Raw genomic sequence first — 9838 nt, forward strand, 5'->3', positions numbered from 1 at the left:
CCCCACCCCCCCGCCTCAGAATCTATAGTCACAACAATACAGTCAGAATAACTGTATTCTAAATCTTGTGTTGAAATACCTGGCTCAAGTTTTACTCATGCCTTATGTGATGTTGAAATATATTGCCTATATGCTTTCTGAGATAAGTGCAGAACTCACATTAGGAGAGTTAAGCTTGGATTTAAATATAGTGTATCTTCAATTTCCATCAGTGTTTCTTACTTAACACTAGAGGACAACTCTGCTACAAGCATCTGCAGTGTCAGTAATTCCATTAACAAAGAAGCCACTGTATTATCAACATACTGTAGTTTCATTTTAATGTGTCATTTGCACTTCAAAGTCACATAACTTTTATTATGGTAAATCAATTAAAACTATTTCTCATGATAATTTATCTTCTACAGAGTTTATCATCTCAGAGAATGCAATATTTCCCAATTTAACTTCCAAGACAAAAGTGATGTAATTTGAATGCCTTTTACTGAGCTTATTAAGCATAAAGATCACAGAAATTTCAAACCCTGAAAGATAACTGTTTCATCTATGTGATAAAATGGAAGTCAAATTTTTGTAGCTTACTGGAGGTAGTAGGAGACAGTATGCTAATTAGTAATATAACCTCATTTACTCATTTGGTATGTCTCTTGTTTTAAATGATAGTCTGTCTAGAATAGATAACTAGCTTGATATAAATCTGAAAAAGAAATCAAGTGAAGCTACTGTATATTCAGTGGAGCTGTGTGCAGAATTCTCATGATTATACTTTTCTTTGTGTGTTTATAAACAAGTACTCATCTTGAAATAAAGCATTTTCAAAAATCTTGTAGTGAAGAATAGGGTTTCATATAGGAACACTCCCTTTCCCTAAGAAAGATGGATCAGATCTGCAGTTAACATAAATTGTCACAACTCCACAGAAATAAAGAAAAAAAATGTCAGTGTACAGAAGCTGAAAACCTGGTAATACATATCTGTTTAAAAATAATAATTATAATATATATATGCAATAACAACTGCCTTGAAATCTGAGAGCATTAATATGAAATGAAAATTTCATTCTCATCTTCAATGCATATATGTAAGCATGACTGATGATCTTCATAGTGGTTGAAGACTTACTTAATTATCAAATATTTACTTTAAAATGTGGTTAGGGGCACTTAGCCCTAAGACTTATGCTGTGGTTTGTGCTTTTGGCTTATTCAAAGGGTTCAGAGAATGCCTTCAGTCTCTAGTTCTCATTTTTCCTTAACACTGAAGTGCTGGGTTCACACATTACATTATAATGAGGTTGAAACTAACAAGTAAGTAAATACTAGCTGTCCATTCTTAAATTTGTACCGCACAAGAATATGTAGAGAGGCAGCAAAATAGTCCCAACATCTAGTCCTAAGGTCCCCTTTCTTTTCAATGGCAATAGCACTAAATAATTGCAGTACCTAAGCCCTAGGTCTTCACTTATCAGGGAATGGGTGAGCTGTTACAGAGTAGTGGGTGTCATTTGATGAGCTGTGGCCAATACCCCACAGAGTCATTGGTGTACTGGCTGTCAGCTGGAGTTAGTGTTTTTGGCTGGATCAGGATAATTGGGAGCACTGGGTTGCACTTTGGGTTAAAGCAGGATACGCATAAACTATATATGATTCTGACATAGATTTTAAATTGTTGGCCTCTTACTTATTTCTGTTTCTGAGTATAAGAAAGTGCTACTGTATGTATGTATATGATCCTATCTTAAATGTTGAGGGTGGTTGTCAGAAGCTGCTGTTTTGCACCCTGAAAGACAATCAGCCCTCTGCCTGACTTGCTTTACATTTCTTGAGCTTGTAACAAATTTAGTTCAGTGTCTTTGCATGCAGCCATGCCCACAAAAGTGCAGCAGTTTCACTCTTTTGGTTGTAACACCTTTTGTGCATTTCCTTTTTGTTTTCACTAAGTGATTTACGAATCACCAACAAAAGGCTTTGTGAAACTTTATGGAACTATAACTACATTAACCCAAGAAACTACATTATATATATAAAATGAAAATTAGACTGAAGAATGGACTTGATGGTGTGATTTATAGGACTGCAATGTATTCTCCCAAGGGATGTGGTAGAAGCCATATTAAAGAATGGAGAAACTCCTATCTCCTGAGGACTTGGACATATGGGAATTAAAACAGAAGAAACCTGAACAGATTTTATCTAGGCAAGAACTGGCCAGTTTCTTCTGCCATGATGATATTCCCAAATGAGAAGAACTGATATGTTTTCCCATCATTTGTTTTTACATGGCATAAGAAGTATGAAGTATGCTGTAAAACAATTTCCCTTGATGTTTCTTATTTGTTACTGCTCACAGTAACTAGTTTAACAGTGAAAATGTTGTCCTTAAATTAATAATTTTATATTTAGGTCATTCAAAGATGAAAAGAATGAGTCATTCTTTTGTATAATTAACCTGGCAAACACTCACTTTAGAATTATGTGTTTAGGACTTGGTTTTGCAAAAGTAAATGAGAGTTTTGCTATTGACTTCAATAAGACAATGAGCCTTTGACAGTGTGTCAGAGACTGTTTCTCAGGAAATCTTGAAGTCCTTTTGAAAATCGTAGTATATGACTTCACTCAGTATGGAGAAAAATATGCCAAGTATCTCATAAGATAAACTCAATTGGTCTACACCTATTCACTGTTAAAGCTATCAAACTCCATCAAATGTTTGAAGAACAGAATGATTAAACTATGAAGGACCAAAATCACCATTGCTTTGTACTCTGTCTGCTAAACTTTTTAGAGTTAAATCTTACTCTATAACTGTTTTAGTGTTTTAAAGGGTTCTCCTTTCACTTTGACAGAAGGACTGGCTCATCACTTTTCCACATTTCAGTGACTGAAGAAGTAAAAACCCACTTATGCAAGGTTACTTATATGAATTCTTTTTCCATATACTAGAATTATGCATCAAGACATTTGGACTATAATCAAAATGCTACCCATCTATTATATCACCACCTAAACATGTTATTAAAATGTTACTGAGGTGCTGCACTTTGATGGTTTCACGCAGTCAGAATCCAACAAATATTTTAGAATCCCATCTTTGTATTATTATTTTTAAGGGTATTGATATATATATATATTTTTTTTCTAATAGACTTTCTGAACTGTTTCTTGGGTTCAATAAGGTTCCTTTTTTTCCCTAATGACAGAAAGCCTACTGTAGATAATACTTTTTTGAAAGATTTTTTAAGTTTAGTTTTGTTTTGATATGCTGACATTTATGTAAATAAATACATTTACTCAGTTTCAATATATAGTAGTCTTAAATCAGAGAAAGCTCATAATAAATATGAAAATAAAGCATTCCTTTTTGTAAACAGATCTGCAAGCCTGACTGCATCTCACTAAGCATTTTATAGGTTCATTATACTACTTGGTTCACATTGAAGTCACCTCAAATTTTATTTTTATTTTTTTTCTAACCATCATGTGAATAAACTTTGGCTTCTGTTTTGAGGACTGACTGGAAAAACATCCAGTATCTGCTTATAATCTACATATTCATGAAAATATAATTGTTATTTCCGGTAGTAAGATATTTCTTATTGTTTGGTGTCACATACTAAACTTCAGAAGGGATCAACAAAGGTGTCACTAACTAGAATCATAGCGTATTTTACACAGAGTCCTGAAGCTAAAAAGAATTGTCTTTCACTCGTGTTGAGGTGAAATTGGCAGCAAAGTTAATTGGCATGTGTAAGTATATAACCATTGGTAATGAGTTTCTAAATATCCTGACGTAGTTCAACCAAAAGCCCCTGTACCAATTATCTTGCTTCTTAATTACTTTTTCCCTCCCTTTGCAACTTAGATGCTTTTAAAGAGCTTCATCATTAACTGGGTAACAAGTGGTTTAAGAAGAATTTTAGAACAGTCTCAGCTTTAAATTCCACTACCTGTGATGATATGGTTGTACTCTCTTTCAAGCCACTATAACAGCTTCCTGTTTGGTGCTCACACCTTAAGATTCTCAGCACTACAGCATATTCCTACAGTCAACTTAAAGAATGTAACATTAGGAGTTGCTCATCAAGAACTATTTCAGTGTCCCCAGGAACCCTGTATTTATTATAAAACACTATAAACTGTATCATGACAAATTATATAGATCTTGGCTTCATGCAATCATGACTTCACCAGTGGATGAGGCATGAAGGAGGCACAGCCCATCCAGAGACCCAGCAGGAACAGCCCTGTGCCAGAGCTACAGCCTGTGGAGAACAGCCTGTGGTGGAAAAAGCGGGCTGGGAAAGCTGTGCCTGAGGACTGGGCCCTGTGGTACAGAGCCATGTTGGAAAGGTGCTTGGAGAGCAGCAGCGTGGGGGAACACCAAACAGAGTCACTTTGGGTAGGCTGTGGAAGGGACTCCACATGGAACAGGAGAAGAATACAGAGGAGTGGCAGATACAGTGTTTTGGACTGAAGGCAATCCTTATTCTCCCATGCTGCTCAGCAGGTGGAGTCAGAAGAAGGTAGACAGAAATAAGATGTTTTTAGTTTTCATTTCCCACTGCTCTAGTATGTTATTAATAGTCAATAAATCATATTAATTTCCCTACGCTGAGTCTGTTTTGCCCATGTTTATAACTGGTTAGTGATCCCTGTCATTATCTCAACAAGCTTTTTTTCCCTATTGTATTTTCTCCCCTTGTTGTTCTGTAGAGTGGAGTGCAAGAACAGCAAGGTCTTACCTACCAGTACTACCACACAAGGTGTTATACTTATAAACCCATTAACTCTGGTATAAGCAAGCACACGATATCTAACAATGACATACTTGTAGCTTACAAGATTCTTTCGTGCATAACAAATGATTAACTCCTCACTAACATGAACTAAATGTTATTTGTGTTAACTGTGTTATTATTGTTAGTTATTATAAAATTGTCATCTGCAGCCAGCTAAGATATTAGCAGTTTCTGGAGGACAGTTTTATAAGAATGACATTTTCCAAGACAGAGAAACTTAGTTGCTTGGTCAGATGGATTTGAAAATGTTAATTCATTAGTGTGAATAGGTTGCAAAAAGTCATTATGGTTAATATACATCATGACCTATCTACTGATTGGATGGATGAATAACTGTCTAAAATCTTGAGAAAAGATATACAAATAATTTACTTGATCTTAGCACCTCTTGTAAATCCTCAAGTAATAATTATTTATTAATTATTTCCTTGAGGTGAAATTTAGACTTCAGCAGTTGAAGGCAGATTCAAAGATGCCTTGATCCATAAGAGATTTCTTCTTTAAATTGAAACTTTAAACCAGTCTCTAGAGATCCTTCCTGTTTCAGTGAGCCCTAGGGAATCACAGGGAGTTCATGCATATTTAATATCAGTCAAATCAACGTATACAGTAACCATGCTAAAAGAACAATTATGCATAATATTTATGCAAATATAGAACAAGAATTATGCGTTTTTATTTAGAACATTGGAAAGACTTGTAAATTATTTAATTAAAAAAGACATAATTTGGAGTGATTTTGAGCTGTTTGTTTACAGCATATTTCATAGCAAAACACTGTAATTTTCATATTCATTTTAACTATAGCTAGGTTAAGACTTGTATAATTTTTAGAGAATGGAATTGACTTACATGGAAAATTCATACAAATCTTTATTTGTGTCATAGAGAATTATTTATCACTTTATTTAATTTTTTTAAAACTTACACGATGTGGCAGAATTAACTCTACATTTTCAATAGTGATACTACTACTTTTCATCTACATAGAAACTTATAAATTCTGAAAATATGTTTTACATTTTCCTGATGTAATTTAATTGTGGAGAATGCTGCATAGTTTCAGGAGCCTAGAAATCTATCTCCTGTTACCTTCGATTTCCTAGGATAGATGTGCTTCTAGAGAAACACTGTAAAGTCTTCACAGAAACCATGACTTCACCCCTTCAGAAACTCCTTAATATTGTATCTGATACTTTTTGATTCTTAATGTTTCTTGTAAAAATATAAAAAAATAAAAATAAAAAAAAAATCATCAAATCTGTTAGTTGCACATTACCTATGCTGTGTTTTTACACACACACACAAAATGAAGTACTGTATTTTGGATTAAAAAGTAAAGCAGCTTGGTGGACTAGGCTTGGTTAATTTCTTTTTATGTTTAATCAAGTTTGCTATAAATAGATAATTGTCATATTTTAATTGTATAGAATTCTATATAAATACTTTATTTTTATGCTTCTTCATTCTGGATCCACCTGAAATCTTCCTCCTTTCATTCCCAGGTATTGCTTCTCAATATTCCTTGTAATTATAAAACTATTTTCACATATTTCAGTAAATTCATGTTCTAGAAAATAATTAGGAAAAAAAAATGTAATTTGAAAAAAGCTTGTAGAAACTTGACTTAAAGTTTTAAGTCTGTTCCTATGAGGAAGCCTCAACCAAAATAAAACTAACTAACTAACTAACTAAATAAATAAATAGGGTAACTTAAAGATTTTCATGAAGTGTCACAAATTTACCTGTGAAAGGTAGCTGCTGCAATATCAAAGTGAGTAGCATCAATAAAATTCTGAAACTCTTGGAAAACGTACCCACAAACACACAACTAATCATTGTTATTACGTTAACTGTAGCAAAGCAGTGAAAATTTGCCAGGTAAATTACAGTATATTATAGATTATACTGTAAGCATATACACATATTCATAAAACATACATTATATTTTAAAACACATAAAGCAAAATTCCATCTGCTAATTGCAATTCCTATCCCTTACATGTGTTTCAAAGAGCTATTCAGCTAAGACATGTATGTCTTTGGAATTAATTTCCATAATGTTTAGTGATATGATGTAGATATACTTGGCCTCATATGCAGGTTTTTCAAAATAAATCTTAGTGGAAGGCATGATCAATGAAATGATTGTATTAAAAATGAACTTGTTTTTAAAATATGTGTTTCACCAAAGTGTGTTCTGTAATTTCTGTAGTTCTGTGCTTATCTATGCTACAGCGTGAGCATGCACAGAAAAATGTACATGATTTTTCTATCTGTTTGTAATTGTGCTCTTGCTTGTGAAGTCTAAATGCTTGAAAATTAACTAACTAAAAACTGGCAAGAAAGAAAAATAAGTTTCTTCTATTGCCTAAACCTAAAGTGATGAAAGATGAAAATATCTTGTAAATTAGGGTCAAATCCTTTGGCCTATTTAAAAACGCATAGTTGAAGATTTCAGTCCCATTCTGCTAGAAAGAATGTCTAGAACCGAATACACTGTGCAAAGAAGAAAAGAGAGAATGTTCTATACATAGAATTTTCTGCTGTAAGGAAGTTCTGGGCTAACCAGTTCAGAAAGGACAGGGATCTCCTAGGAGTCCAGCAGAGGGCCATAAAGATGGTAAAGGGCCTGGAGTATCTCCTGTACCTCGTGTAGGAGGTCTTTCCTCAAAGCCTGTTGAGGCCTTTCCTCAAAAGGCTTAGTAACCTGGATCTCTTCAGCCTGGGGAAAAGAAGACTGAGAGAGGATCTGACCAGTGCTTATAAATATCTAAAGGGAGGTGGGAAGCAAATGGATGAGGCCAGATTCTTCTTGGTGGCGTGTAGGTGGGAGGCAAATGGATGAGGCCAGATTCTTCTTGGTGGTGTGTAGTGATAGGACAAGGAGTAATGGCCTAAAACTTGAACATAGGAAGTCCTGTACTGTGAAAGGACTTCTTTAAGGTAAGGGTGACAGAAATCTGGAACATGTTGCCCGGAGAGGTTGTGGAGTATCCTATGGAGATATCTGAGACCAGCCTGCATGCCTGATTCAGCTGGCATGTTGGACTCAATGACCTCTTGAGGTCCCTTCCAACCCCTGCAATTCTGTAACTCTGAATAGTTGTCTTATTTATTTATTTATTTATTTATTTATTTATATCATAGGTTGTTCTAGCTACAAAAGTAGCTATTGTGATTTAAGAGTTTAAGAGGTAATTAACACTTTCACATGGCACAATCAGTGTCTGGGTCTATCTCACAAAGGACGTGGAGGCGAGCACTTTTTAGATATATAACTCCTGTGATATGGAAACAATATTTAGGAGATCTAGCAACATATAGAACTTGCAGCTTGAAAGCCTCAGGTCTTTTGTATAGAAAATCTGAAATAAAGTACTTGCAAGAAATTAAAATTTATACCTTTCAAGAGAAGATCTGTGGAAAAGAAGGCTGCAGGTTAGCTGCAAAAAATCTAACAGAATGTATATCAAAGTAATGTTATACAAAATTCCATTTAAATAAGATATGGGAGTCTCAGCTTTTGTCCTAACTCCTTTCTCCCCACTTGTTATATTCTATTGTACATAATGTTCTACATTTTAATAAGCTTTCAGTCACTGTAAGTCTAGGCTGGTTCCAAATTTAGCAAAACAGTGTATAAGAGGAATGGTAGTTTCAGGCATGCAGGATCAATATGCTGATAGTTGAAGATACCAGTTACAGTCCATTTTCAACAAAAACTCATGTAGCGGCATATATTTAACTTGAACTCATATACATATGATTTACAAATGTATTTTATATATATATATATATATATGGATTAATTATATTCCATGGCAGGCTGCACACACCAAGCAGCAGCTCCAGACCATGTCTGCTCCTTCTGGGTCTTTCCGTGGGCTGTGCCTCATTCAGACCTCCTCCACAGCTGCACCATGGTCTCCTCCATTGCTGCACATGGAGATCTGCTTTGTGTTGGTGCCCATGAGCTGCAGGATAGCCTACTCCTCAGTGAGCCACTCACAGAATCACAGAATCACAGAATGACCCGGGTTGAAAGGGACCTCAAGGATCATGTAGTTCCAACCCCCCTGCCTAGCAGGGCCACCAAACATACACCTTTACTAGATCAGGTTGCCCAGGGCCCCGTGTCCAACATGGTCTTGAAGCATCTCCAGAGGACGGGCAATCAACCAACCTCCTTGGCAGGCCTGTTCCAGGGCCTAACCACTCTCCTAGTGCAAGGAACTTCCCCTAACATCCAACCTAAATCTCCTCTTTAACTTAAAACCATTTCCCTGTTCTGGCTTATCGTCGCCCTTTTCGAAGAGAGCTTCTGCTTCACCCTGAAATGCACCTCTTGTTATGGTTTTGTAGATTTGGTTTAAGTGGTTGTGTATATCCACATAAGAACATCATGCGCGAAATAATGGAGTTAAGGGGACAGTTATCTTTTTGCTATGGGACTGCTTTACAATGGGGCACATCGCTGGGGAGCGGCACGGTAGAGGAAGTCCGGAAGCGGAAGGGTTAATGGCCGGCGCTCTGCGAAGGAAGACAGCGTGGTCGGGAACTTTTTCGCCTCCACAGCTCCATGCGGTAATGATTGGATTTTTTTTCTCCTTGTGCAACTCTCTTCCCTCCGTGTGGTGCTATCAGATTTAGTGTTTTGCGCGTTTAAATTAAATTGCCGTTCATTCTCAGATCATTCTTTTTTTCCTCCTTCATTTTTTTTTTTTTTTTCAGACCCAGATCGCATGCTCCAGCTGTTATATAGTGTGTGAGTCGATATGTGTCGATGCGTACCACGCGCACCTCTATCATGTGATAATGCGTATCAGCAATATGTACTCACAGTGATCTCTAGTGATATATGTGTGTGTGTGTGTATATCGATAGCAGCCACTGTCCGAGTGAAGCTCTAGTAGAGAATCCGTGACAACTTCCTGCCCTCCTTCCGCTCTGACCAAAGTGGCTGTATTTTCCTCATTCCTCTCAGCTGATTTCTGATTTGAATACCGTCTTTGTTTTTTTGTTGTGTGTGTGTGTATG

This window comes from Coturnix japonica, chromosome 1, assembly GCF_001577835.2.
Source record: "Coturnix japonica isolate 7356 chromosome 1, Coturnix japonica 2.1, whole genome shotgun sequence".
Taxonomy (NCBI): Eukaryota; Metazoa; Chordata; class Aves; order Galliformes; family Phasianidae; genus Coturnix; species Coturnix japonica.